We start from the raw sequence: 26915 nt of genomic DNA, 5'->3' as shown, positions 1-26915 counted from the left end.
TGAGACTTGACGTTGAACGTAAGCCTCACAACCCCAAATCCTCTTGAAAGACACCTGGGCATCTCTCCCAATCCATATCCTATATGGTGTCTTTATCACGGCCTTGGATGGAACTCGGTTGAGTATAAAAGCTGTCGTGTCTAGAGCATTGCTCTAAAGGTATGTCGGAAGATCTGTGTGACTCATCATAGATCGTACCATATCTAATAGGGTACGATTCCTCCTTTCGGATACACCATTCCACTGTGGTGTTCCAGGAGGAGTGAGTTGGGATAGAATCCCACATTCAGCTAGGTAGTCACGAAACTCATGGCTAAGGTATTCTCCACCTCGATCGGATCGAAGTATCTTAATACTCTTGCCAAGCTAGTTCTGTACTTCATGTTGGTGCGGGAAGCATCCGACGATCGAACCTAAGTTTTGATAATGGCAAAGGATTCAAAGTTAAGATGCTTTGTTATCTGACAGCTTTTGCTGAGTGTTTCAGGAAAGTCCTAACTGCGGTTAGGCAAGGTAAAACCCTAGGGGGTGGTAACCCTAGGTCATAGGGGGTGGTAACCCTATGCGGAAAGTCTTGGCAGGTCGATGGCTTCAGGCAAAAGTCCTAGGGGGTGGTAACCCTAGGTGGAAAGTCCTGGTGTCGCGAACCGGTGAAAGTCTGCACCGGTGTGCAGTTGAAAGTCCGGGAGCATCGAGTGCCGAGCAAAAGTCCAGTCGGGAGGATCGTCTGGCAACAGTAAATCTCCCGAGAGGAGTAGGTGAGGACGCGTTCCCGTAGAGGGAACAAGAGGCGTCGGGTCGACCTAGGGTTCCGGTTGGAAATCCGTCCGGAGACTGTCATAATTTAATATTCATACTATTATGTTGTGTGAACTTTGTGTTGCAGGTATCTTTGGATTAACATACTTGCAGGTACCAAAAACAAAAAGAAGGACGCGGATGAACAGAGTCCGAGGCGACTCCATGGAGCTTGGGAGCAGACTGGAGGCGCCTTGAATGGGGTTCAAGGCGCCTTCAACCGGAGGTTGAAGGCGCCTTGGATAGGCTGAAGGCGCCTTAAACCAGATAGAGTTCGACCAGGTCCGTGCTGATCCACGCGGGTGACTCGGCTCGTTCAAGGCGCCTTGGTGAACAGTGTAAGGCGCCTTGAACCCCCTTTATAAGGGGTCTCGACCAGCAGCTTCAGAAAACGACTTCCAAGCAATCCTTGTGCTGCGTGCTGCTCATTCAACGACCCTGAAGTGTTGTTACAAGTCCACGACGACCAGGAGCTTCGAGATTACGATTCTGTCGTCGGTAAACTTGTTTTTAATTATTGTACTGATTGTAAATCTTGTACTCTTTTTCGTACTTATAAGTGTTGCCCACCGAAAGCGATCAAGGATCACGGGCCTTCGAGTAGGAGTCGACCTAGGCTCCGAACGAAGTAAAACTATCTGTGTCCTTCTGTGATTGCATTCGTTACTTCCGCTACGTATAGTTACTTTGGTAGTGTTACGTTTCCGATACGATAAAAATAGCCGCGAGCGCTATTCACCCCCCCTCTAGCGCGATCTCGATCCAACAATTGGTATCAGAACGGGGTCGTTTTGAATTGGTGCAACCACCTTTCAAAACAAATTTTTCGCAGTTTTTTTTTGTTTTCGGAGTCGAATTAGAATTTAGCCTTATAGCTATGTTCTAATTTTTGTTTCCCTCGAATCGACTTTTGCTCGAAGTAGGTGCAACACCACTCGAGTTCGTTTTTATTATCCTTTACTCTCGCACTACTAATCCAAGACTCAGTCTTGGAATAATTTTTGTTGTTTTTGTTCTTTTAGATCTAAAATGGCCCAACAAGAAGGATATAGCACCGTTCGTCCCCCACTATTTTCCGGAGAAGACTTCGGGTATTGGAAGGGGCGAATGGAGATATATCTGAAGATCCAGTTCGATACCTAGATGATCATCAAAACAGGACTGAAACTGCCAACTGGTACCGACGGTAAGCCTATACCCTGTGAAAATTGGGAGCCAGCATTTATCAAAAAGGTGGAAGCTGACGCAAAAGCCACCTGCACCATCCAATGTGGTCTTACCAAAGAAGAGCTCAACAGAGTCGGTCCATTCTCCTCCGCAAAAGAACTCTGGGAAAAGCTCATCGAACTCCACGAAGGCACTGACGACACCAAGGTAAGTAAAAGAGATCTTTTACTTAATAAATTATACAATCTAAAAATGCAGGAAGGCGAAACGGCGAGTTCTCTTCACGCAAGAATACAAGACATCCTTAACTCTCTTCACGGAATTGGCCAGAAGATAGAAAATCGGGACGTAATAAGGTATGCCCTAAACTCGTTTCCAAGGAATACATTGTGGGCATCAATGGTAGATGCCTACAAAGTTTCCAAGGATTTATCTTCTTTAAAACTAGATGAACTTTTTAGTGAATTTGAACTTCATGAGCAGACTAATGCCCGAGAAAGGTATTGCGTTGGTTGCAGGTACAAGCCGAACCCGGGAACCGAGACCTCGACGGAGAACCGAACCAGCATCGGAAGCTGAACCAGACTCTGATGATGAAGAAGGTGACATTACAACCGAGCTGGTAAATCTCGTGAAGAAGCTCTACAAGACGAAAGGATTCGACAAAAGAGATCTAAAGAAGGCAGTGAAATCAAAGGAAGGCCCACAAAATACAAAGATGAAGTTTGAAGTTACATGCTACGGGTGTAACCAAAAAGGGCACATCAAAACCAACTGCCCTAACCTGAAGGAGATCAAAAAGCAAAGAAGGAAAAAGGTCCTTAAGGCAACATGGGACGAATCTTCATCAAAGGACGACGACGACGAGCTTGAACAAACGAGTCTACTCGCATTAATGGCCCGGGACCAAGTCGTCGAATCCGGATGCGAGAGCGAGTCTGAGGCAGAGTCCGAGCAAAGCCACGGATCCGTATCCGTTTTCGAAGGACCAGACCCCGCTGTAAGTATCTCCCGGTTGAACACTTTAGTTAGCTATTTATTGCGCAAATTAGCTAAGTCAAACCTGAAGGTTAAGTCACTTCTAAAGGAAGTAAGTGTCCTTAAAGAAGTGGCTAACACCAAACCCTTACTTGACCAGAGTCAGACTGAATTTCCAACTCAAGTTCAAAAACTTGAGGAAGAAAATTCAAGTCTAACAAATCGGGTTAAAGATTTAGAAAATACCTTAGAACGGTTTACTTTGGGCTCCAAGAATTTGGACTTGATTCTTGGGACACAAAGAGCCGTCTACAACAGAACTGGGCTGGGATACAAAAGTAAATATAGATCTTATTTATCATTAATAAACAAACAAAGTGTTAAATCAGTCCAAGCATGGGTCTCCAAGTCTAACTTGGTCAATCAAGTTAGACCTGACCAATACTGGGTTCCAAAGGATCAAATATACTACCTCGATAGACCATATCGAGGCCATGATCCAGGGGGAGCAAAACGAAAAACAATCCTAAAAATTTAAAATTTAAAATTCAAAATTAAAAATTAAACTCAAAATTCGAAATTTAAAATTAAAAATTAAAATCAAAATTCGAAATTTAAAATTAAAAATTAAATTCAAAATTCGAAATTTAAAACTAAAATTAAACTCAAAATTTGAAATTTAAAATTAAAATTAAATTCAAAATTCAAAATTAAATTATCAATTCAAAACTCAAAATTAAAATCAAGTTAAGATATTCAAGAGTCGAAATTAAGTTAACACTGAAAATAAAAATGGAGGATCCAGACTCGCTGGCACCCCCAACTAAACTACCCGGCAGGGTAACTAAACCTAATCTACCTGAAATGGGTAAAACAAAGAGTAGATTACCCGGCAGGGTAATTAAGGTTAGATTAAAACGGGCTAGGTTTAACTTGACCCACAGTACTGGTGAAATTTTTGGATGATAGTACGTTAGGGAAGCTTGGGCATCGCATGTCTAGGAAGATATGGCTTCGACCTGGTGCATTTGGCCAAGTGGAACTGACCGAAGCTACCCTTAAATGAATCCTGACTAGTTAGACCAAGGATTGGTATTAAGTTCAATGGGTAGGACTATTTGGAAAACCTCGAAGGCATGGTTACTTTAATGAGCTCCTTGTGACTCACCATAGCCCAGAAGTTTATCCAAAGAATGCTTACTTGTTGAACCCAAAGCCAAACCTGAATCTAACACAAGTTAAACCAAAATCCTGAATTCAACAATAAATCATCTCACATCAATCATAGGATTCCCTGATTGAAAATTTAGATCGGGTGAGATGACTAAGTTTTAAAACTCAAATCTCAAAATTATTTTAAAACTCAATTTCAAAATAATTTTTAAAACTCAATTTCAAAATTATTTTAAAACTCAAATCTCAAAATAATTTTTAAAACTCAATTTCAAAATTATTTTAAAACTCAAATCTCAAAATTATTTTAAAACTCAATTTCAAAATAATTTTTAAAACTCAATTTCAAAATAATTTTTAAAACTCAATTTCAAAATTATTTTAAAACTCAATTTCAAAATTATTTTAAAACTCAATTTCAAAATAATTTTTAAAACTCAATTTCAAAATTATTTTAAAACTCAAATCTCAAAATAATTTTTAAAACTCAATTTCAAAATAATTTTTAAACTCAATTTCAAAATAATTTTTAAAACTCAATTTCAAAATTATTTTTAAACTCAATTTCAAAATAATTTTTAAAACTCAATTTCAAAATAATTTTTAAAACTCAATTTCAAAATTATTTTTAAACTCAATTTCAAAATTATTTTAAAACGCAATTTCAAAATTATTTTTAAACTCAATTTCAAAATAATTTTTAAAACTCAATTTCAAAATAATTTTTAAAACTCAATTTCAAAATTATTTTTAAACTCAATTTCAAAATTATTTTAAAACGCAATTTCAAAATAATTTTTAAAACTCAATTTCAAAATTATTTTAAAACTCAATTTCAAAATTATTTTAAACTCAATTTCAAAATAATTTTTAAAACTCAATTTCAAAATAATTTTTAAACTCAATTTCAAAATTATTTTTAAACTCAATTTCAAAATAATTTTTAAAACTCAATTTCAAAATAATTTTTAAACTCAACTTCAAAATTATTTTTAAAACTCAATTTCAAAATAATTTTTAAACTCAATTTCAAAATAATTTTTAAAACTCAATTTCAAAATTATTTTAAAACTCAAATTTCAAAATTATTTTAAAACTCAAATCTCAAAATTATTTTAAAACTCAATTTCAAAATAATTTTTAAAACTCAATTTCAAAATTATTTTTAAACTCAATTTCTAAACTCAATTTCAAAATAATTTTTAAAACTCAAATTCAAAATAATTTTTAAACTCAATTTCAAAATAATTTTTAAAACTCAATTTCAAAATAATTTTTAAACTCAACTTCAAAATAATTTTTAAACTCAATTTCAAAATTATTTTTAAACTCAATTTCAAAATTATTTTTAAACTCAATTTCAAAATTATTTTAAAACTCAATTTCAAAATTATTTTAAAACTCAATTTCAAAATTATTTTAAAACTCAAATCTCAAAATAATTTTTAAAACTCAATTTCAAAATTACTTTAAAACTCAAATCTCAAAATTATTTTAAAACTCAATTTCAAAATAATTTTTAAAACTCAATTTCAAAATTATTTTAAAACTCAATTTCAAAATTATTTTTAAACTCAATTTCAAAATAATTTTTAAAACTCAATTTCAAAATAATTTTTAAAACTCAATTTCAAAATTATTTTTAAACTCAATTTCAAAATTATTTTAAAACTCAATTTCAAAATAATTTTTAAAACTCAATTTCAAAATTATTTCAAAACTCAATTTCAAAATTATTTTAAAACTCAATTTCAAAATTATTTTAAAACTCAATTTCAAAATAATTTTTAAAACTCAATTTCAAAATTATTTTTAAACTCAATTTCAAAATAATTTTTAAAACTCAATTTCAAAATTATTTTAAAACTCAATTTCAAAATTATTTTAAAACTCAATTTCAAAATTATTTTAAAACTCAATTTCAAAATCATTTTTAAAACTCAATTTCAAAATTATTTTAAAACTCAATTTCAAAATTATTTTAAAACTCAATTTCAAAATTATTTTAAAACTCAATTTCAAAATAATTTTTAAAACTCAATTTCAAAATTATTTTTAAACTCAATTTCAAAATTATTTTTAAAACTCAATTTCAAAATTATTTAAAAAAAAAAAAAAAACTCAATTACAAAATTATTTTAAACTCAATTTCAAAATTATTTTTAAAACTCAATTTCAAAATTATTTTTAAACTCAATTTCAAAATTATTTTTAAAATAATTTTTAAAACTCAATTTCAAAATTATTTTTAAAACTCAATTTCAAAATTATTTTTTTCAAAATTATTTAAAAAAAAAAACTCAATTTCAAAATTATTTTTAAAACTCAACTTCAAAACTATTTTTTTTCAAATTTTCTTTCAAATTTAACTAACTTAAAAAAAAAATAAAAAAAAAATAAAAAAAAAAAAACGTGGAGCTTATCTAAGGCGCCTCCCATCGAAAGGAGGCGCCCTAGCAAGCAGCGGGAAAATTCCCGCCGCTTCATCTTAAGGCGCCTCGGATCAAACCAAGGCGCCTCCAACGTGTATAAGGCGCCTTCAACCTTGGTTCAAGGCGCCTTCAACACTTTATATCAAAACGAACAGAAGCTTCTCTGTTCGTTTTCTGCCGACGCCGAGCACACGATAATCGTGTGCTTTCTTCCCATCTAAGGCGCCCTCAACCGGTTTTTTTTCCTCTCTACGTGACAATGCCTCCTAGGTATACTCCTAATCCCTTTCAATCATATTTTACTTAGAATTTTTGCTTATTTCTGTCATTTTTTTGATAAAATCGTTAAAAATTAGGAAACGCCGACATATTGACCTTAATCCAGCTAGAATTCCATCAGCAGATATCTGATTCCCAACTATACATCTTAGGGATACCTTTGCCAATTACACCTTTGAACCTATCAAACCTAGATATGTAAATAAGACTTTTTTTACCCAGTATTGTCAACCAACTATTCAAATGATAGAACACTATCAACTGGATCAATTGGTTTACTGCACCGATACAGTAAACCAGGAGTTATGTGCACAGTTTTATCACAACCTTGAGAGGGTTGATGATAATAGGTACAGCACTAGAGTCTCTGGCGTGGACATTGAGCTTACTCCCACTCTGCTACGCACCACCCTAGGACTTAGGGCTTCTGAGTCTACCTTTCTATGCTACCCCAGTAGGGATCTGCCATTTGGCGATCCTTACTCCCACATTACGTTAGATACTATCTATACGTATTTCCTTGGGGAAGCGAGACCTGCTGACTTGACTGAGGTCAGGTCAGTTACTCTTCGGGTTCAGGACTACGTGATGTATAGGGTCCTGACAGCATGTATTCTGCCGATCTCATCCCGGGATGTCCCGAAGATGAGATCTTCACACGCATTCTTCTTGTACGCCTTGTGTCATCGATTTGATATCGATATTGCCCTGCATATGTTCCAGAACATTATCTGTGCATCTGGGACAGTCACTTCCAAGATAGTCCACATGCCCTATTGTCATATTCTGACACGCTTCTTTTCGACTATAGAGGGTATAGATGTGACCAGAGGAGCAGTCATTCCTCTTACTATATATGATGAGCTAGGATCCCGTAGTTGTAGACTAGCCAGTGCCGATATCACAGCTGATGGAGTTCTAGCATGGATAGGCCGACCACAGCAGGCAGCTGCCCCTATCGCTCCAGCAGCCGAGGATTTACCAGGCGGGGGAGAGGAGTGGGCTGATTTCTTAGCCGAGGATCTTTTCGCAGATCCCTCTCCGTCTGCCAGACCATCCACCTCAGCTGGACCTTCGACCTCTTCCTCACTCTCCGTCGAGGACAGACTAGCTCGACTCGAGGTTGAGTCCATCCAGACACGACGGATAGTTCTCTCTATTCGATCCGAGATGGCTGCTGGATTTACGTCCCTTCGTGACGAGATACGACGGCTAGGTCAGCCAGCACCTGAGCAGCCCCATGAAATACTTATTTCAAAATTCCAATTTCTTAGAATTTTCAACATTTGGAACTAGCCTAAGTTTTCCCCTAGAAATCATGTTCCCCTAGATTAAAGCCAGAGCATCTCACAAACACCTAGGTCTACCTTGCTTGTGTTTGAAAAACTTAGAAAGGCATGAGATGCATAGGGTACAGCCTGGACTCAGGAATGCTTATATTTGTGCATCAATATGAGTCTGGGCGTTAAACACATCATAAATATTAATCAAGTCAAGTCTTCCAGCTCTAGCCAAATCTAACTGGACCAAATAGACTTAATTTGACTAACCATGTGAAAGCTACTGCCCTCTAGGCAATCAGCAAGTAGCTAAAGGTTAGACAGTTGGGAAAAGTGTGTTTCAATTTAAGCATGATTATACTTTACGGTTCTAATCAAATTACTTTACCTGATTATTTTAGGGCTCTGATACTTAATCAAATTAAACTTAATAATTTAATTTGACTCATGCTTGGACTGAAAACAAACTCCTACTACTCCCTCTGTCCTAAAAATAAATATTTTGTTAATTTTCTTCAAAATGAGTATTCAAAACTCATTTACAGTTTTTTTTCAAAAACTTGACCATGTAATTGAATATTCAACTATTTGTCAAATCTAGTAAACTAATTATAACATTTTAAAGTGACCTCAAATTTTATAACTTCTAAGCAAAACTTTTTATTGAAAACATTTTATTGAAAATTCAAATACTCATATCTTCAAACTTAGTTAATTTTAAGAATATGTTTACTAGACTTAGTTAGATTTTACTCTAAACTTAGCTATTTGGCAAAATACTTTCTCAATACAAATCATTTCAAAGAAGAATATATAGCTAACTATTTTCAAAGTTGGCAAAATCCAAAATTCAAAAAGCTAAGTAGTTTTGCTAAGAAGAAAACTTATCTTTTTCCCTCTCTGAAAATTTTTTCCTTCAGAAAAATACAAATCTACTTTCAAACTAGTTTATTTTTTTTGATATATGGCAAAGGGGGAGAGTAGATTTAAAGTTAATGGAAAAATCAAAGTATTTAATAAAAGCAGAGAGTAGGTAAATTAAAGTTAAATTCAAAGTATTTGATAAAAGGAGGGCTTTTATTAAGGGGGAGTCTAATATATCAAAGTTCAAAGTTTCCAGCTTAACCTCTATTGCATTTGAAGTTCATTTTAAGCTTGGTTAACTTAATGCAGTTATTACATATGTTGTTTTTCTTAACTTTAAATTACGTGTTGCCATAATCAAAAAGGGGGAGATTGTTGGTGCGGGAAGCATCCGAAGATCGACCGTTGTTTTGATAATGGCAAAGGAATTCAAAGTTAAGTTGTTTTGTGATCTAATGCACTTGATTGAGTGTTTCAGGAAAGCCCTAGCTGTGGTTAGGCAGGTGGAAAATCCTAGGGGGTGGTAACCCTATGCGGAAAGTCTTGGCGTGTCGAGAGCTTCAGGCAAAAGTCCTAGGGGGGTAACCCTAGGTGGAAAGTCCTGGTGTCGCGAACCAGGTGAAAGATTGGACCAGCCGGGAAGCGGAAGTCCAGCAGAAAGTCCGGAAGCTTCGAACGCTGAGCAAAAGTCCAGTCGATATGGAGGATCACACTGGCAACAGGTAAATCTCCTGAGTGGAGTAGGTGAGGATGCGTTCCCCGTAGAGGGAACAGTAGGCGTCGGGTCGACCTAGGGTTTCCGGTAGGAAACCCGAAGTCAGACCCGGACAGTCCGGAGACTGTCATAATTTCATATTCATACTATTATGTTGTGTTAACTTTGTGTTGCAGGTATCTTTGGATTAACATACTTGCAGGTACCAAAAACACAAAGAAGGACTCGGATGAACAGTGTCCGAGGCGCCTCCATGGAGCTTGGAGGCGCCTCGGGTGCGAGCCAGGAAAAGGCCAGCGCAGCAGACTGGAGGCGCCTTGAATGGGGTTCAAGGCGCCTTGAACCGGAGGTTGAAGGCGCCTTGGATAGGCTGAAGGCGCCTTAAACCAGATAGAGTTCGACCAGGTCCGTGCTGATCCACGCGGGTGACTCGGCTCGTTCAAGGCGCCTTGGTGAACAGTGTAAGGCGCCTTGAACCCCCTTTATAAGGGGTCTCGACCAGCAGCTTCAGAACACAACTTCCAAGCAATCCTTGTGCTGCGTGCTGCTCAATCAACGACCCTGAAGTGCTGTTACGAGTCCACGACGACCAGGAGCTTCGAGATTACGATTCTGTCGTCGGTAAACTTGTTTTTAATTATTGTACTGATTGTAAATCTTGTACTTTTTTTCGTACTTATAAGTGTTGCCCACCGAAAGCGATCAAGGATCGCGGGCCTTCGAGTAGGAGTCGACCTAGGCTCCGAACGAAGTAAAACTATCTGTGTCCTTCTGTGATTGCATTCGTTACTTCCGCTGCGTATAGTTACTTTGGTAGTGTTACGTTTCCGATACGATAAAAATAGCCGCGAGCGCTATTCACCCCCCCTCTAGCGCGATCTCGATCCAACACTTCATTCTTGAATTCTTTGAACTTTTCAAAGGATTCTGACTTATGTGTCATTAAGTACACATAACCATATCTTCTGAAGTCATCAGTAAATGTGATGAAGCACCTATAACCGCCTCTAGCAGCGACATTGAAAGGGCCATATACATCACTATGTATCAGTCCTAACAAATCAGTCGCTCTCTCACTGTGCCCAATAAAGGGAGTCTTGGTCATCTTGCCTAGTTGGCATGACTCGCACGTCTCATAAGATTGAAAATCAAATGAGTCCAGGAAACCATCCTTATGGAGCTGGGATAAGCGCTTGTCATTTATATGACCTAAGTGACAGTGCCAGAGATAGGTTTGGTTCATGTAATTAGACTTAAACCTCTTGGTATTTATGTTATAGATAGGGCTTTCAAGTCTAGAATGTAGAGTCCGTTTATCAAAGGTGCACTACAATAGAACATATCTTTTAAGTAAACAGAATAACATTTATCCTTTATAATAAAAGAGAAACCTTTCTTGTCCAAACAAGAAACTGAAATTATGTTCTTAGTTAATGCAGGCACATAACAACATTCATCTAATTCTAATACAAGCCCAAAGGGCAGAGATAGATAATAAGTCCCTACAGTAACAACAGCAACCCGTGCTCCATTGCCTACGCGTAGGTCCACCTCACCCTTCTCCAATGCCCTACTATTTCTCAGCGCCTGCACATTAGTACAAATGTGAGATGCACATCCGGTATCTAATACCCATGATGAAGAAATAGATAGATTGACTTCTATAACATATATACCTGAAGTGGAAGTCTCACTTCGCTTCTTCTTAAGATCTTCCAGGTACACCTTCCAATTCCTCTTCTAGTGCCCGGTCTGACCGCAGTGGAAGCAGGTAACATCCTTGGCGACCCCTCCTTTAGGCTTCAGTGCCTTTCCTTTACCCTTGGCTTGGGACTTTCCTTTGCCTTTGGGCTTGCCCTTGCCCTTGTGTTTCTGAACCATCAGAACAGAATGGGGCTTAGCCTTCTTAAGGTTCTTAACATGCTAAGCATCTCGGGCATTGGCTTGTCAATTTCGTTCATATTGTAGTTTAGAACGAATTGACTATAGCTATCCGGCAAGGATTGCAAGATCAGGTCCTTGGCCAAGCGGGAATCCCAACCTCTGTAGGTTTTCTATGTACCCAATCATTTTGAGTACATATGGGCCTACGGGAGCCTCATCTGACATCTTGCACTGAAACAGTGCCCTTGAGATCTCAAATCTCTCATGCCTTGCTTTTCCTTGATACAGTTGATGAAGATGTTCAACCATATCGTAAGCGCCCATTAACTCATGTTGCTTCTGAAGCTCAGAGTTCATGGTCGCGAGCATTAGACATGACACATCTAAGGCATCATCTTGATGCTTCTTGTAAGCATCTTTGTCTGCTCGCGTGGCATTGGCAAGAGGAGCCTCCGGAATGGGCTGCTCCAGAACGTACAGTTTACGTTCCTGGGTGAGAACTATTCTCAAGTTCCTGTACCATTCCAAGAAATTTGCTCCGTTGAGCTTGTCCTTCTCAAGGACAGAACGCAAAGAGAAGGTGTTCGTATTAGACGTCATGGTTTATCTACAACAGAAAAAATGCAGAAAAATCATATTCTTTAAATCATTTAATTAGGCCTTTAACTAAATGATGCTCCCACTGAATTCTATAATTCATGTGGGACAAGATCCACATCATACTAACCCTTGAGTTAGCTTTGGCTAATACGCCCAAGACTTAGTATGATCGGTAGGTAACTAATTACCAATTACATCTCTATGCAACTCTTGTTTATAGGATCAAAATCTGTATTTATATTAAAACTCGAGTTAGCTTTGGCTAATACGCCCAAGAGTTAATATAAATATGATTTTGACCTATCTACCAACCATTGGATAATGCCTATAGTTAAACTCGATCCAATTGAGTTTACTAGTTACTCAATCTAATTGAGTTGTACTCACCCATGCGTTGATAGGCGAAACCAAGATAGTATGCGTTGCTCTGCTTTGGCAGATTCAACAACAACATACAATCGAGGTAGTTGTAGGTATCACGGCATGGTAGGCATTACGAGTTGACGTGATTTAGATCTAATCTAAATGATGATGCGTATCATATACTCGATAGATCTAATCTAATCGAAGGGTGCATCATGTGCACGACTTAGATCTAATCTAATCGTTAGGCACTAATTATTTACTTAATCATGCATCACATATACATAAGTAATTAATTAAATTAATTCATGATTAGTCGTGGCCCTACTACAATCTTCTCAAGCCAATGAGAAGATCGGATGGTCAACCTAGGGTCAACAGCTTCTCAAGCTCCTCCTTTTGACCACCTTCTGTTGCTCGCGCCCTCCTCGTAACTCCATCTCGAGTGGACCTTCCACGGCTTCAATTTTGAACATTACAATTTTGAAACTCGAGTTACATTCGAGTCTAAACTAATTTACAACAAGAATATAAAATAGAGAAAGACACGACGCGCAGGTCGCGAATAAAATACAACACGCACATCACATCACGGCACGCAGGCCGTATTATGAATTACAACACATTTATTCCAATCTAATTGGGTCTTTTGGGCCATGACTATCACAAATTATACATAATTCTAAATTATGTATTTTCTATAATTTCTGCAATTTTAATACCAATTTTTACAATTTTTACGAGTAAAAATTCCCGGCGGTCCCGTTTAGCGATTTTCGGGTGCAATCGCGGAATGAATCCCCTTGCGGGGCCAGGGGCAGCGCCCCTACCCACAATCTAACCATTGTGAGGGTTCCTTTGCGATCCTACAGCGCCTTAGCCCGCTGTCCCAAAATGTTTTGGGGCGAAACCAAGTCGTTTTGGAAAAATCTTCCCGGTAGCCGAAGCCTACAAGTGCCAAAACACTTGTGCTTCGCTTCTACGAGAAAATTACCCATAAAAACCATAAAAAACCAAATTTTACATAAAATCACAGAAGCTATATTATTCATAAAAACAAAAATAAACTCGTACAAGTCTTTGCACGTGGCTCTGATACCATTGTTGGGATTTTCGGGCCGCGAAAACCGCGTTTTCGCGTCGCGAAAACCCCGAAAGCCCCAGCCACCGGATCCGTGCAAAAAAAAATAAAATAAAATATGAGTACAAGTTTCTAAACCTTGATCTACAGTAGATCTACAAAGGGAAATAAAGAATATTCCCTTGATGCGCGCCCTACGCGAATCCCGCTCGTCCAATGGTGCAGGATCTCAAGGTTGTCAAAGTAGACAACCCTCTAGAAGTATCCACACGAACACAAGAAGGAGATCACCAAACTAAAGTGTGCTAGCACCTTAGTTAGGTTCGGCAAGATGAGGAGAGGGAGAGAAGAAAATGGAGCAAGGAAGAAGATGATGGAATGAATTCAATTGAATGAAAAATTCATTCTCCACCCATCAAATGTGGCCGGCCACTTTCACAAATGTAACCCCCATTTTGCATTAAGTGGCCATTAAAGAGGGAATATGTAACCTCCATGAGGTGGCACACACATGTGCCAAACATGATGATGTGGCACATCATCATTGGCCACTTAATGCCAAGTCACAAATGATGTGGCATAAAGTCAAGTCAAACTTGACTCTTCCTCTTCCTCTCAAGTCAAGTCAAACTTGACTTAATCTCTCTCATGGTTGATCTAATCTAACCATTTAATTCAAGCCAATTTAATATAATGAATCTAATTCATTTAATTAAATTGATTCAATGAGTCATAATCTAAATTAGACTCATTGAACACATGAAACAACTTGAGTCCAACTCAATTAGCCCAATTAGGATTACTCTTAATCTAATTTGATTCATCAAATGAATCTAATCCTCTTGGTTCATTATATGAACCTAATCTCCATCTAATTGTCCTTAGTGTGTGACCCTATAGGTTTTTGTAACGTTGGCAATGCCCCTAAACCAATTTAGGAGCATAAGTAATGAGCGGTATCTAGCAACACATCATTACTACCCAAGTTACAAGAATGTTGAGATCCAACATCACCTTGTGACTACTAATTGTGACTCCTCACAATATATGACAAGTGTCCTTCTATCCTAGACATCTAGATTGATCAATGTGAGGCGTAGACCGTGTCATCCTCTAATCAATCTAAATCTTGAACTCCAAGTAGACTCACTAAATCAAATGAGCTCAATATCTCATATTGACTAATTTGGGCATGGCCATGCATTTCGTGGTCTCACTCTATCAAGAATATCGATGTCTCTCCCGTCATATAGGAGGGATAGATCCCATCTACATCACTCACATCTCTCTGCATAATTCGTTACATACCCAGTAATCGCCTTTATAGTCCACCCAGTTACGGGTGACGTTTGATGAAACCAAAGTACATAACTCCTTATGTAGGGAACCATGGTGACTTTAGGTCTAAGGACTAATAGTCATACTAATAGCCACATGAGAAAGTATATGAAACTCATATAACGATCCATGATACTTTCTCATGGCGGTCATTCAGTATACAATCTCCAATGCATACCCATGTGTCAACTTGATATCTCTATATCCATGACTTGTGAGATCAAGTCATCGAGTTGACCTACATGCTAGTCTTATTGCATTAACATTGTCCCTGAATGTTATTACTCGACTAGGAATGATTAAGAGTAGTGTTCCCTATATCATCTCACTATTGGTTCAACTAACCGATTGATATAGGTGAGAACCTTCTGCTCAAGGACGCTATTATACTTAGTTTATTTGGCAGCAATACAAGTAAGTATAATAACCAAAGCACATGCCTTTATTTATATAAGAATATGATACAATAAGTCCATAATAAAATCATCAAATGATTGGCTCTAGGGCTCTAACTAACACCTCTCATCGAGCCACCCTCTCACCAAGGCACCCCTACGTGCGACAATCATCGGGTCTGCCCTGGATGAGATGATGATCGGGGAGTCCCTATGCATGATGAATGACAAGATGCCTCTATGTGACTCTTTTCTTGTGTCGGTGGTGAGTAGCATCTCTGCCACTGCTAGGTGCCTTTGCCAGCAGTTTAGGACACAATTGACCACAGCACTCACTCACACCCCGAGCTTTCTACATCGAGTCCTTTCCGTTGAATCTTCTTCATTGATCATCGGACTACCCTATTGCTATACCTGAGGCAATCACTTAATCCTAGCAGCAGATTTAGGGGTTGGATGCTGGATTGTTGACCATAGGGCATCATATTTGTTGGATAGCAGTTGGCTCACGATCGTGAGGGTTTTTGGTCTATTGGACAGTAGTTTCATAATCCCCTGGCCGTAAATTTCAACAGCTATTCCTCCGACAGTGGACTAACAGGGGAGCATCTGTGATTTGGGTGAGTTGTTGGAATCGATTCAAGTTTGTTTATCCTAATTTGATTATGGAATGCTTAGGTATATCAAATCTGATGTAATTGTGATTGATGATTTGGGGTGTTTGTGTCGGAGATCAGCATCTCCATTGTAGATTCGAACATCACTTGTTGAGAGTGATTCACCATTTTGCAAGTATCTTTGGTTGTGTGATAACAGCAGAGTCTCCAATTTTAGGTATGGTTGGTTCGTTCATTTCCCTATTATGCTTAGTGGTGGAAACAATGGAATGGATGATAGGTTAATTGATCATGGAAGTTGATTAATTATTATTGGATTGTTTAATGAATTGGTTAGAAATTGATCATATGGATGATTGTGTTGTTAATTGAGGATTAATTGATATATAATTGAGTTATATTGTGGATTGACTCTTATTGGTAGGCTAATCATTTATAGTGATAAGAGGTAATGGATTAGTTTGATTGGATTCGGATCATTAGGTGGAATTAAACATAGTTACCTAATCGAGTTAGGATTGGGTTTAGGTTTAGCCAGTTGTTGTATATGTGATTAGCTAAACTGTACATTATATGATTTGGCAGGACTTTGATTCGAGACGAGCATCTCGATGTGAGATTATTTAGTACGATCTATAGTTAAAGGTGGGTACTTTTGAGTTATCTCTTTTGATATTATCATTCTGATATACGTAATAAGTTATAGCTAGTAGTAATGATTATGTTTATATCTACCATAGCATGTCACTACTTGATACCCGTAGTATGGTCATATTGTTATCTGTTATGCATTTATGCTTATGCCTCTTAATTCTTGCTATGTGTTCTTATGTTCATAGAAGTAATGACATACAAAACATTACCGGGTACAGGTCTAGCTACTTGATATACTTGGCATGTGTACCAAGATTTCTTACCTTACATGTCTACCTAGATTTATTACCTGGCATGTGTACCTAGATTTAATACCTAGCATGTGTACCTAGATTTATAATACCTAGATCATTGTTATGGACTTGGTTTTCCTTTTGGTACATATTATATGGAGGCTGATATTTTTAAGAGTTACATGCTTTAGTATCATGCATCATTTTGCATGATTTCACGCTGAGCGATTGTCGACTCCTTTATAGTTGAACACATCGCCAATTAATGATCTGCACACACAACCACTCATGGGTTAGTGGTACATCAGGCAGGGTTATGCAGTTTGCTCTGTTAGGGCTCCGCTGGTCCGCCCATGGGTAGTGGTGACTGCAGCGTGGTAGCGGATAGGGATCCCTCCTCTTGACTATGACATAGGAAGATGAGAGCTTAGGCTCCCCCAATATGTTTGGGGTAGGAGGATAGGTGTACTCCAACAACATCTTGTCCACTCGGTCACTCAGGAGTAGTGATGGCAGACTATACAGTTGTCTTAGCCCTACCCACTCGACCTCACCATCGCGTGTGAGGTGGCTGACTGGCGTCAAGGGTGACTGATAACCATGATTTTACTGTATTATTTTGATTCATATATGCATGGTTTGATATTGATTTCATAGGTTTAAATCATGGTTACATCATATTTTATGCATTGTATCGATTATGGTCTTAATTGCAAATTATCTTATTTTTGGTGTTATTTGATCCTAATATTTGATTCTTATTTTGTATGCATCAAAGGATCTCGGATTTGGATCTATTCGAACCAAATTTGTGCTCGAATTGGAGTTTAAATGAGAAGATCAAGCTGCATAACATTATGGACTGTTCATAAAAAATTGGACAAATCTGAACCATCAATTGAAGATCTGGTCGATCCGACCTAAGGGAGAGTAGATCCAGATCCTTGATCAAGATCAACACCTTCGGATCGAATTTTAAGTGACTTTCCACCGTTGATCAAGCTCCAAATCAATTCCAGCTGTCCGTTCTGATCTGTATCAGATTTAAAACAGACAAGCTACAGTATCATTCTTCGTTTATGTCTTCACACTATTCACGTCCCGCAGGTGTCTCCGATGAGATTCTGACCCTGCTTTCCTTCTCTGATCAATCTTTCGAGCTTCAACTTCGGTGCAGAGCTTTATGGAAGCGTCATCCCGATAATCTGGACCCATCGGCAGGTGTTCCCTTCGGTGGAATTCTTCTTCCAGTGATCCTCTATTTTCACCAGATTTGTTGGGCGTTCCCTCATATCTGAGATTCGCCTCCCATCAGCGACGTTTGGTGGTGTTCCTCCGGCATTACTGAGCTTCATCCGACCACAATCCCTAATCCGTAGCTTCTATTCCAGATTCAGAGGTCAAGGTTTGAAGATATCTAGATTCTCGGCCATTATTGGGTTTAGGGTTGTTTCCAAGGTGTCGGGGGTGTTCCGTCAGTACTGTTGAGCATTCCTTGAACTGATACGCAGCTGAGATGCTCCATTGAGGACCGGAGTTGGGTGTTCTCGACTTCGGCACTCTTGTGTGACGGCAAGAGTGTGTTGCTTGATAGATTGGTTGTGAGAATGGATTGGTTTACCATTTTATTTCCTTTTATTGTTGTTTTGTAGCTTGACACAGATTTCTTTTAGTATTTGTTATGTTTTAGCAAGTAATCTAGTATTTCATTACTTAGTTGAAGTTTAATTCATGTTTAGCAGTTGTAATTTCATTGATATAATTTAGTTTAATTCTTGTTTGATGCGTAGCTAATTGTTTAATGTTTAATTTCTAAGTTAGGGTTTTAATTATGCTTTAGATCATATTTAATTGTGTCTCGTTATTTCATATTTAGTTTAAGTGTGGTGATGATTTAATCAAAACATAGGGTGACAATGCATTATGGTTTGATCATTGGCACCTAGTTAGGTTTCACTTTTGCTTTAGATTAATTTCTTTATTGTTGTGCTTCACTTTTGTTAGACTTAGATTCAAGTTTAAACCCCCATTTTCATATTAAAACCCCAAAAATAGGAATAAAATATAATCCTAGATTACATCCTACCGTTAATTCCTCGAGGTTCGATCCAGGGCTCGTTATTACAACATGATTGTGTAGTTAAGGAGTTCATGGAATATAATACATTGTTAATTTGTTTTACGAGTGTGACAAACTTGTTATCAAATTTTGGCGCCGTTGTCGGGGAAAACGGTATGTGATAATCTTAGAATTGTTCTTTTCTTGAAAATTTTAAAATTTTGGTTGTTTCAATTACTTTCATGCTTATATATCCATGTGTTGATTTTATTTGTTCCTGAGTCTTTTAATTTAATTTTCTAGTATTTCAGTGTAAGAACAAGAAATTCTTTTTATCATGGATCCATATTATGATCATTTTGGAGATTGGAGGGAGAGTCATTATTATTAGCCTTAGACTGGGATTTATACGCCTGAATATCAGTATGAGGATGCACAAGAACAATTTTCAGAGTCAGTTTGGAAATTCAATGAAGTTATTCAACAAAGGAGAGAGAGCATCAAGAGAAACAATTTACAAGGATACAGAATAATTAGAGTCAGTTAGATCAGATTGCATCATCCATCGATCATTTACAAGCACAAAACTGTAGTAGAGAGATGGATAGTAGAGATTCTGTCAGGCCTGACCCTACTTCCATTTATTCACAAGAATTTTCTAGTTGTATTTGTGATGATGATGTAGTTGTTAGAATTTATGATTCTACTGATATTGTTGTTTTAGATGTTATTGAAGATGCAAGAAATGAAGATTCAATTAATGAAGTAAATTTAAGTGTAGGGGAATGCTTATTGGAAGCATTATCTCAAGAATCACCTGGATTTGATGATGATGAGGATGTAAGTGTAGGGACTTGTGCTATGGAGCCAAGCACCCAAGAATCACTACATGAAGTTGTACATTCACCAGAACTAGAGCTTGAACCATTCCTTGATGATGAGGACACAGAAATCATTTTAGAATCCATAGGTATCTTCAAACATGATAAGGTTAGTATTTTTTGTGATTTTCCAGGAAATTTCTTTAATGTACCTATTTTTGACTTTATAGCATGTGATACTCATTTTTATCCATTTGGTTTAGACACTAATTGCATTTCATTTTCTCTTAATCGTGTGAGTGCACGGGAGGTGTTTTTCATTGATCTTGCAGGTAGCCATAGAATTTTGAAATGGTTACTTACACTGAACCGCCTTAGACCTCCAGAGATAATTTTCAAAGGAAAAAAGATTAATAAGAAGCATTTGAGTAGAACCATGATTACTCCACTTTCGGGGTGGATTCTTCTTCTAAACCTTCTTCAACCACTGGGAATGAAAGGGGAGTTGGTTCTAATTTAGCTTTCTTTTGCATTTTAATTCATGCTTTGTGTCTAATAAATTCCTTATACGTTTCTTTAGTTAAATACTTTACGTTTGAGTTTTATTTCCATACTTTGCATTTAGTTTAGTTTACATAGCGTGTCAATTGAATAAAATTCTCCATGGAATTTTCTAATAATATTTTTAAGATGGTAAAAGCTTCTTAAATTTGGTCATCAAGTTTAGGTCATGTGACATGATTGGATACTCTACTTACATGATATTGGTTAAAATGGTAGTGGATTCAATTTTGATCAATTGAGCTTGTTTGCATGAAAATTACCTAGAGATGACCACTTCAAACCTAAACACTATTATTTTATTTGTGTGGCATGCACTTATAACAATTGAAACTCTTGACCTTGCTTAGTTTCTTTTCAAAGTCACAATAACATATGTGTGTATGGAGATGAAGGATTGTTTTCATTCTTGATCCCTCATAAATTCTAATTTCTTTCTTCATAATTTTCTTAAAACAATTTTCTCTTGCAATTTAACCGTTGAGTACCTTTGTTTGGTCCATTTCATTGAGGGTTTTGGTTAACTATCTTGATGAGTTAGATTGTTTGATGATGGACAAAGTTTTAAGTGTGGGGGAAAATTAGTTTATGTTCAAGAATGTTGAAGAGGAGGGATGGTTTCATAAGTATTGAATTATGATTTTTGAGATTGATGTGGGAGTTCTGAAATTGACAAAGTGAGTGTGATTACTGAAATAAGTTTCTGAAATTAAAGAGTTCTGAATTGCAGGACAGAATTATGAATTGTTAAAACTGCTGAAAAGGAAAACTGAATGCAAGTTCTGAAGTTTTAGAAACTGGCCAAGAACAGAAGTAAAGAACAGAAGCTGCATAGTGAAAATTTGCAGAAGTGAAGTGGCACACAAAGAGATATATTTGAACTTAATTTGGCTCTGTTAAGAGGATTTTGAAACTTAATTTCGGTGAAACATTTAGATAGGTTTTGGATTTTTGATAGAAGATGTGAAGTGAACTCCTTAATAGTGGAATATAAAATAACAAAGAATACAGAATTCAGCAACACATTATGAATTAATTCAGCAGGGAACAAAAATAACAATATGCCAAGTTTCTAGTGAAGAATTCTGATAACAAGTAGTTTTTGTACAAAACTTTGACCCAAGCATCTGATCAATGAAGGACAATTTCAGAAATGCTGGTAAGACATTCCACTCATTTTCAGAGTAGGTAGAATTCTGGAAGTAGAAAGTTGGGTTGTATAAATTAATAACAGATTAATAGAATCTATGTGCCAGAATCCTCTTTTGCTTTCAATCAGCCAGTTTTATTGATGAATTAAAATCAAGTCCTGATTAAGAATGGAAGGTTGAGATTCTGTAAATTTTAAGCTGTTGAAACTAAAAAGTTCAGGGAACTTAAATGCCAGTTTGCCAAAACAAAAACTGTAAATGGTTTCCTAGTTCAGTAACTCAGAAATCAAATTTAATTCAATTTTGGATTAATGACTTCCAGGAGAAACAGTGGCACGAAGAGAGTGTAATGCATCAGTATCATGTGGGAAATCAGATACTAAGTTGTCATGATCAGATTCACAAGAGCTGAGTCTTAAAACAGAAATGCATAAGTGGAATTTGAAATGGATTCTGAAATGCTGAAATTATTCTGAAAATTTTATCCATGAATTCTTCATGTCTCAGGACAAGCTCTTTTCAATTCAAAATTTTAAATTTCAATTCTGAAACTGATGTTTGCTTAGTTCACTTAGTGGATGCAATTGCCATGAGATCACACTTCAAATTGTATCATTGGTGAAAATGCAGAATTCAGTCCTGCAGATTATCAGAATCAGTATGCATATACTGAAGGGTTTTTATCATTTCAATTGTTAGTTATTTCTGGAATTTTGTAGCTTGGATCAAGTCTTCAATGTACTGAAATTGGGAAAATGATGAGATCTGACAAGAAAAGATATATAGACCTTAAACTGTGAATGTAGAATTCTGATGTGTATGCTGTGGTGTTCTTGACCAACAACAATCTGATTTACGAACCTAAGTCAGCTGTGATGCACAAATCTGGAATTCTGGAACTGAGTTCAAGGTTCTGTTGGAGGAAAAGATTAGAGGAATCTATTTTTGTTGATACTCAAGTTGAACATTTCAATTTTTTGTGTGCCAACTCCGGTGCCAAATGATTAATTGAGTTTTCCATGATTCAAGAAAAAATCTAATTTGATGGAAGAAGTGAAGATTGAAATCTGAAATCCAGAATTCTGGAGCAGTTGTATTTCTGGAAATATTCCTTGACCTAAATATTGAAACTGAATTTGAAACTAAGAGCTAGAATTATTGGCAGACCTTTGCGGATCTTGCAGAGACACTGGAATTTAGCTGATAGTGGATGTACCTGATGATGAGGAAGTTCTTAGTGTTTCATATCAGTGATAAGAGCAAATTTTGAAGAAAACTTGAAATGATACATTGAATTAATTGCTAAAACTCAGGAGCTTGAACTTTGCAGAAGTAGTATTAATGCTTATATACAGGGACTTAATGGAAACTGAAGTTCATGATTCTGAAATTGTGAGTGCAGATGTAGATTTGAATTACTAATTTTGGAGATGTGTTGATTAAAAGTGAATTCTATGATCAAGATTGCTGTATTGCAGAATCTGATTTCTGAATTCTAATTCTATTGCTGGATTCTATATTCAAAGGGGCTGCTATGTGCCAGATCATTTTACAATTTTTTTTCACCAGCATCATAGGATTTGGACAAAATCAGAGGGGTTGAAGAGTTTTGGATGGCTTCATGAGGGGTGTTCTTTGATTTTCTAGTATGAGATGGAGATTTCGAATGGAGCCTGTTCTTGCAGAAATTGAAGTTGTGCAAGTCTGTTACACTCGTATTGGAGAAATTTCAGAAACCAAAGGTCAAAATTGGTCTAGCCAGTCCACTTATGCAATATGGAAACAGGAATCAGAACTGGTGAACTCTAAGTCAAGGGCTAATCAAATCAAGCTGAAAATTGAAGTGTCAACTTAGAAGGTTGCGTGCCAAAGTCTATGGCAAATTTTGAATGAAGACAACCGCAAGATGAGTTCACGCCATTTAAGAAAAATGGGATCTCTTAAACTTGAAACTAGAAACTGAATTTTTGAAACTTTATGGCAGCCTCAATTTTGATGTCTGAATTTATGAACTAAGATTAAAATTTCTGAACTCAAGTTGATTGTTATTTGATGTTTTACCTTTTCCAAGTTTCTCGTTTGCCAAATTTTGAGGGTGTAAAAAATCAAAGTGTTGATACTTAACCTGGAGAACATCTCGCTGAAATGATAGTTTTGAAGATGAAAACTGAGGGTACAGTTTCTGAAATTTTTAGAGCTGAACCAAAATTCCTATTGCAAATCTCAAGCGATGTGGAAGGGAGTGTCGGCTGCTTAAACTATAAGAGATCAGATGAGCAATCAATTCAAGAAAAAGGAAGAGTTACTGAAGTGTGCAGCGATGGAATTTTCCAGCTACCATAATGATTTTTTGCTGAATTCCGTGATCAAGGTTGCTGTAGGTGTTAAATGAAGATCAATGTGGTTCTCTACAAATGTAATATAGTTGAACATATTTGCCCGAGTGGTATTGAGTTCATCGACTCATAATTCGTGTGACTGAAATCTTTAACAGCAGATTATATAAACCAGTTTTGTTCTGAATTTCTGGAAGTGGATTTTGTTGTCTGAAAGCAGTAATCCCTAGAGAGAAGGTTTGAGGAATGAATTCAAATCTTAAGTTCCTTTATGTTGGGTTTTTTCGGGCCGCGAAAATCACTTTTCCGCATCGCGGAAACCCTGAAACCCCCGCCACCAGATCCGTGCGAAGATAAAACTTTCAAAAACTTACGAGTACGAGTTTTTAAACCTAGATCTACAGTAGATCTACAAAGAAGAAAGGTTATACCCTTGATGCGAAGCCCTTCGCAATCCCGCTCGTCCTCGGTTCGCCGGATCTCGAAAGTGTCAAAGTAGACACTTCTCTATGTGTATTCACACAAGCAAAAGATGGAGAAAAATCTCTAAGGATGTGCTAGCAACCTTAGAGATCTGTAATGGAGGTGAGGGAGAGCAAGAAGAAAGCTAGAGAGGAAGAAGATGGGAGTTACCACAAAAAAATGAAACTCTCCACTTGAAATCAAAGTGGCCGGCCACTTTAGTGGAGGTTGTAACCTCCATGGGATACCAAAAGTCACAACTCTTGGTAACTCCCATGAGGTGGCATCTCACTTAAGCAACCATGATGATGTGGAGCATCATCATTGGCCCACTCAATGCCAACTCACCAATGAGGTGGCAAATGGTCAAGTCAAACTTGACCTTTCTTCTTCCTCTCAAGTCAAGTCAAACTTGACCACTTCTCTCTCTTGGTTGATCTAATCTAACCATTGGTTCAAGCCAATTTTAATTTAATGAATCTCTATTCATTGAATTAAATTAATTCAATGAGTGTAAGTCCAAATTAAACTCATTTAATACATGAACCAAATTGAGTCCAACTCAATTAGCCTACTTTAGATTACTCTTAATCCAATTTGGTTCATCACACGAACCTAATCCTTTAGGTTCATCAAATGAACCTAATCTCCATCTAATTGCCCTTTGTGTGTGACCCTATAGGTTCTTATAACGTTGGCAATGCTCCTAAACCCTTTTAGAAACATAAGATATGAGCGGTATCTAGCAACACATCATTACTACCCAAGTTAGAAGAATGTTGAGATCCAACATCACCTTGTGACTACTAATTGTGACTCCTCACAATATATGACAAGTGTCCTTCTATCCTAGACATCTAGATTGATCAATGTGAGGCATAGACCATGTCATCCTCTGACCAATCTAAATCTTGAACTCCAAGTAGACTCACTAAATCAAATGAGCTCAATATCTCATATTGACTCATTTGGGCATGGCCATGCACTTCGTGGTCTCACTCTATCAAGAATATCGATGTCTCTTCTGTCATATAGGAGGGATAAATCCCATCTACATCACTCACATCCCTCTGCATAATTCATTACATACCCAGTACTCGCCTTTATAGTCCACCCAGTTACGGGTGACGTTTGACGAAACCAAAGTACATAACTCCTTATGTAGAGATCCATGGTGACTTCAGGTCTAAGGACTAGTAGTCATACTAATAGTCATATGAGAAAGTATATGACACTCATATAACGATCGATGATACTTTCTCATGGCGGGTCATTCAGTATACATTCTCCAATGCATACCCATGTGTCAACCTGATATCTCTATATCCAAGACTTGTGAGATCAAGTCATCGAGTTGACCTACGTGCTAGTCTTATTGCATTAACATTGCCCCTGAATGTTAATACTTGACTAGGAATGATTAAGATTAGTGTTCCCTATATCATCTCATTATCGGTTCAACTAACCGATTGATATAGGTGAGAACCATCTACTCAAGGACACTATTATACTTAGTTTATTTGGCACCAATACAAGTAAGTATAATACCCAAAACAAAATGCCTTTATTTATTTAAGAATATGATACAACAAGTCCATAATACAATCATCAAATAATTGGCTCTAGGGATCTAACTAACAATCTCCCACTAGCACTAGTGCCAATCAGTGTAGGTTCTAAGCCCCAATGACCTAGTGTGACCTTCATGCTTCCTCTGTGCCAAAGCCTTGGTCAAGGGATCTGTGATGTTAGCCTCTGTAGGTACTCTGCATATCTTCACATCTCCTATCTCGATAATCTCTCGAATGAGATGGAAGCGCCGTAGTATGTGTTTGGTCTGCTGGTGTGAGCGAGGTTCCTTCGAATGTGTTATAGCTCCATTGTTGTCACAATAGAGCTCAATAGGGTCAGCGATACTGGGAACCACCCCAAGTTTTGTGATGAACTTGCGGATCCAAACTGCCTCCTTTGCTGCCTCTGATGCAGCAATGTACTCGGCTTCTGTCGTAGAATCAGCTACTGTGTCTTGCTTCGAACTCTTCCAGCTCACAGCACCACCATTTATGCTAAATACGAACCCTGACTGCGATCGATAATCATCCTGGTCGGTCTGGAAGATGGCATCACTGTAACCCTTTACATCTAGCTCATTATTGCCTCCATATATCAAAAAAGATTTTTTAGTCCTTCTCAAGTACTTAAGAATATTCTTGACCGCTATCCAATGACTTTCACCTGGATCTGACTGGTATCTGCTCGTCATGCTCAAAGCATACGAGACATCAGGTCGAGTACATAGCATGGCGTACATGATAGATCCTATGGCTGAGGCATAAGGGATCTGATCCATACGATCTCTCTCCTCTCTAGAAGAGGGACCTTGAGTCTTCGAAAAACTCACGCCATGTGACATCGGCAGAAATCCCTTCTTGGAGTTCTACATGGCAAACCAAAGGAGTACCTTGTCAATGTATGTACTCTGACTTAGGCCAAGCAATATCTTAGATCTATCTCTATAGATTTGTATCCCTAGAATGCGGGATGCCTCACCAAAGTCTTTCATTGAGAAGCAACTCCCTAGCCAGGTCTTGACAGACTGAAGCAAAGGGATGCCCTTCCCAATGAGTAGTATGTCATCCACATACAATATGAGGAAGACAACTATATCCCCTAC

This window comes from Zingiber officinale, chromosome 6B (assembly GCF_018446385.1).
Source record: "Zingiber officinale cultivar Zhangliang chromosome 6B, Zo_v1.1, whole genome shotgun sequence".
Taxonomy (NCBI): Eukaryota; Viridiplantae; Streptophyta; class Magnoliopsida; order Zingiberales; family Zingiberaceae; genus Zingiber; species Zingiber officinale.
Note: the sequence above shows the minus strand (reverse complement) of the source record.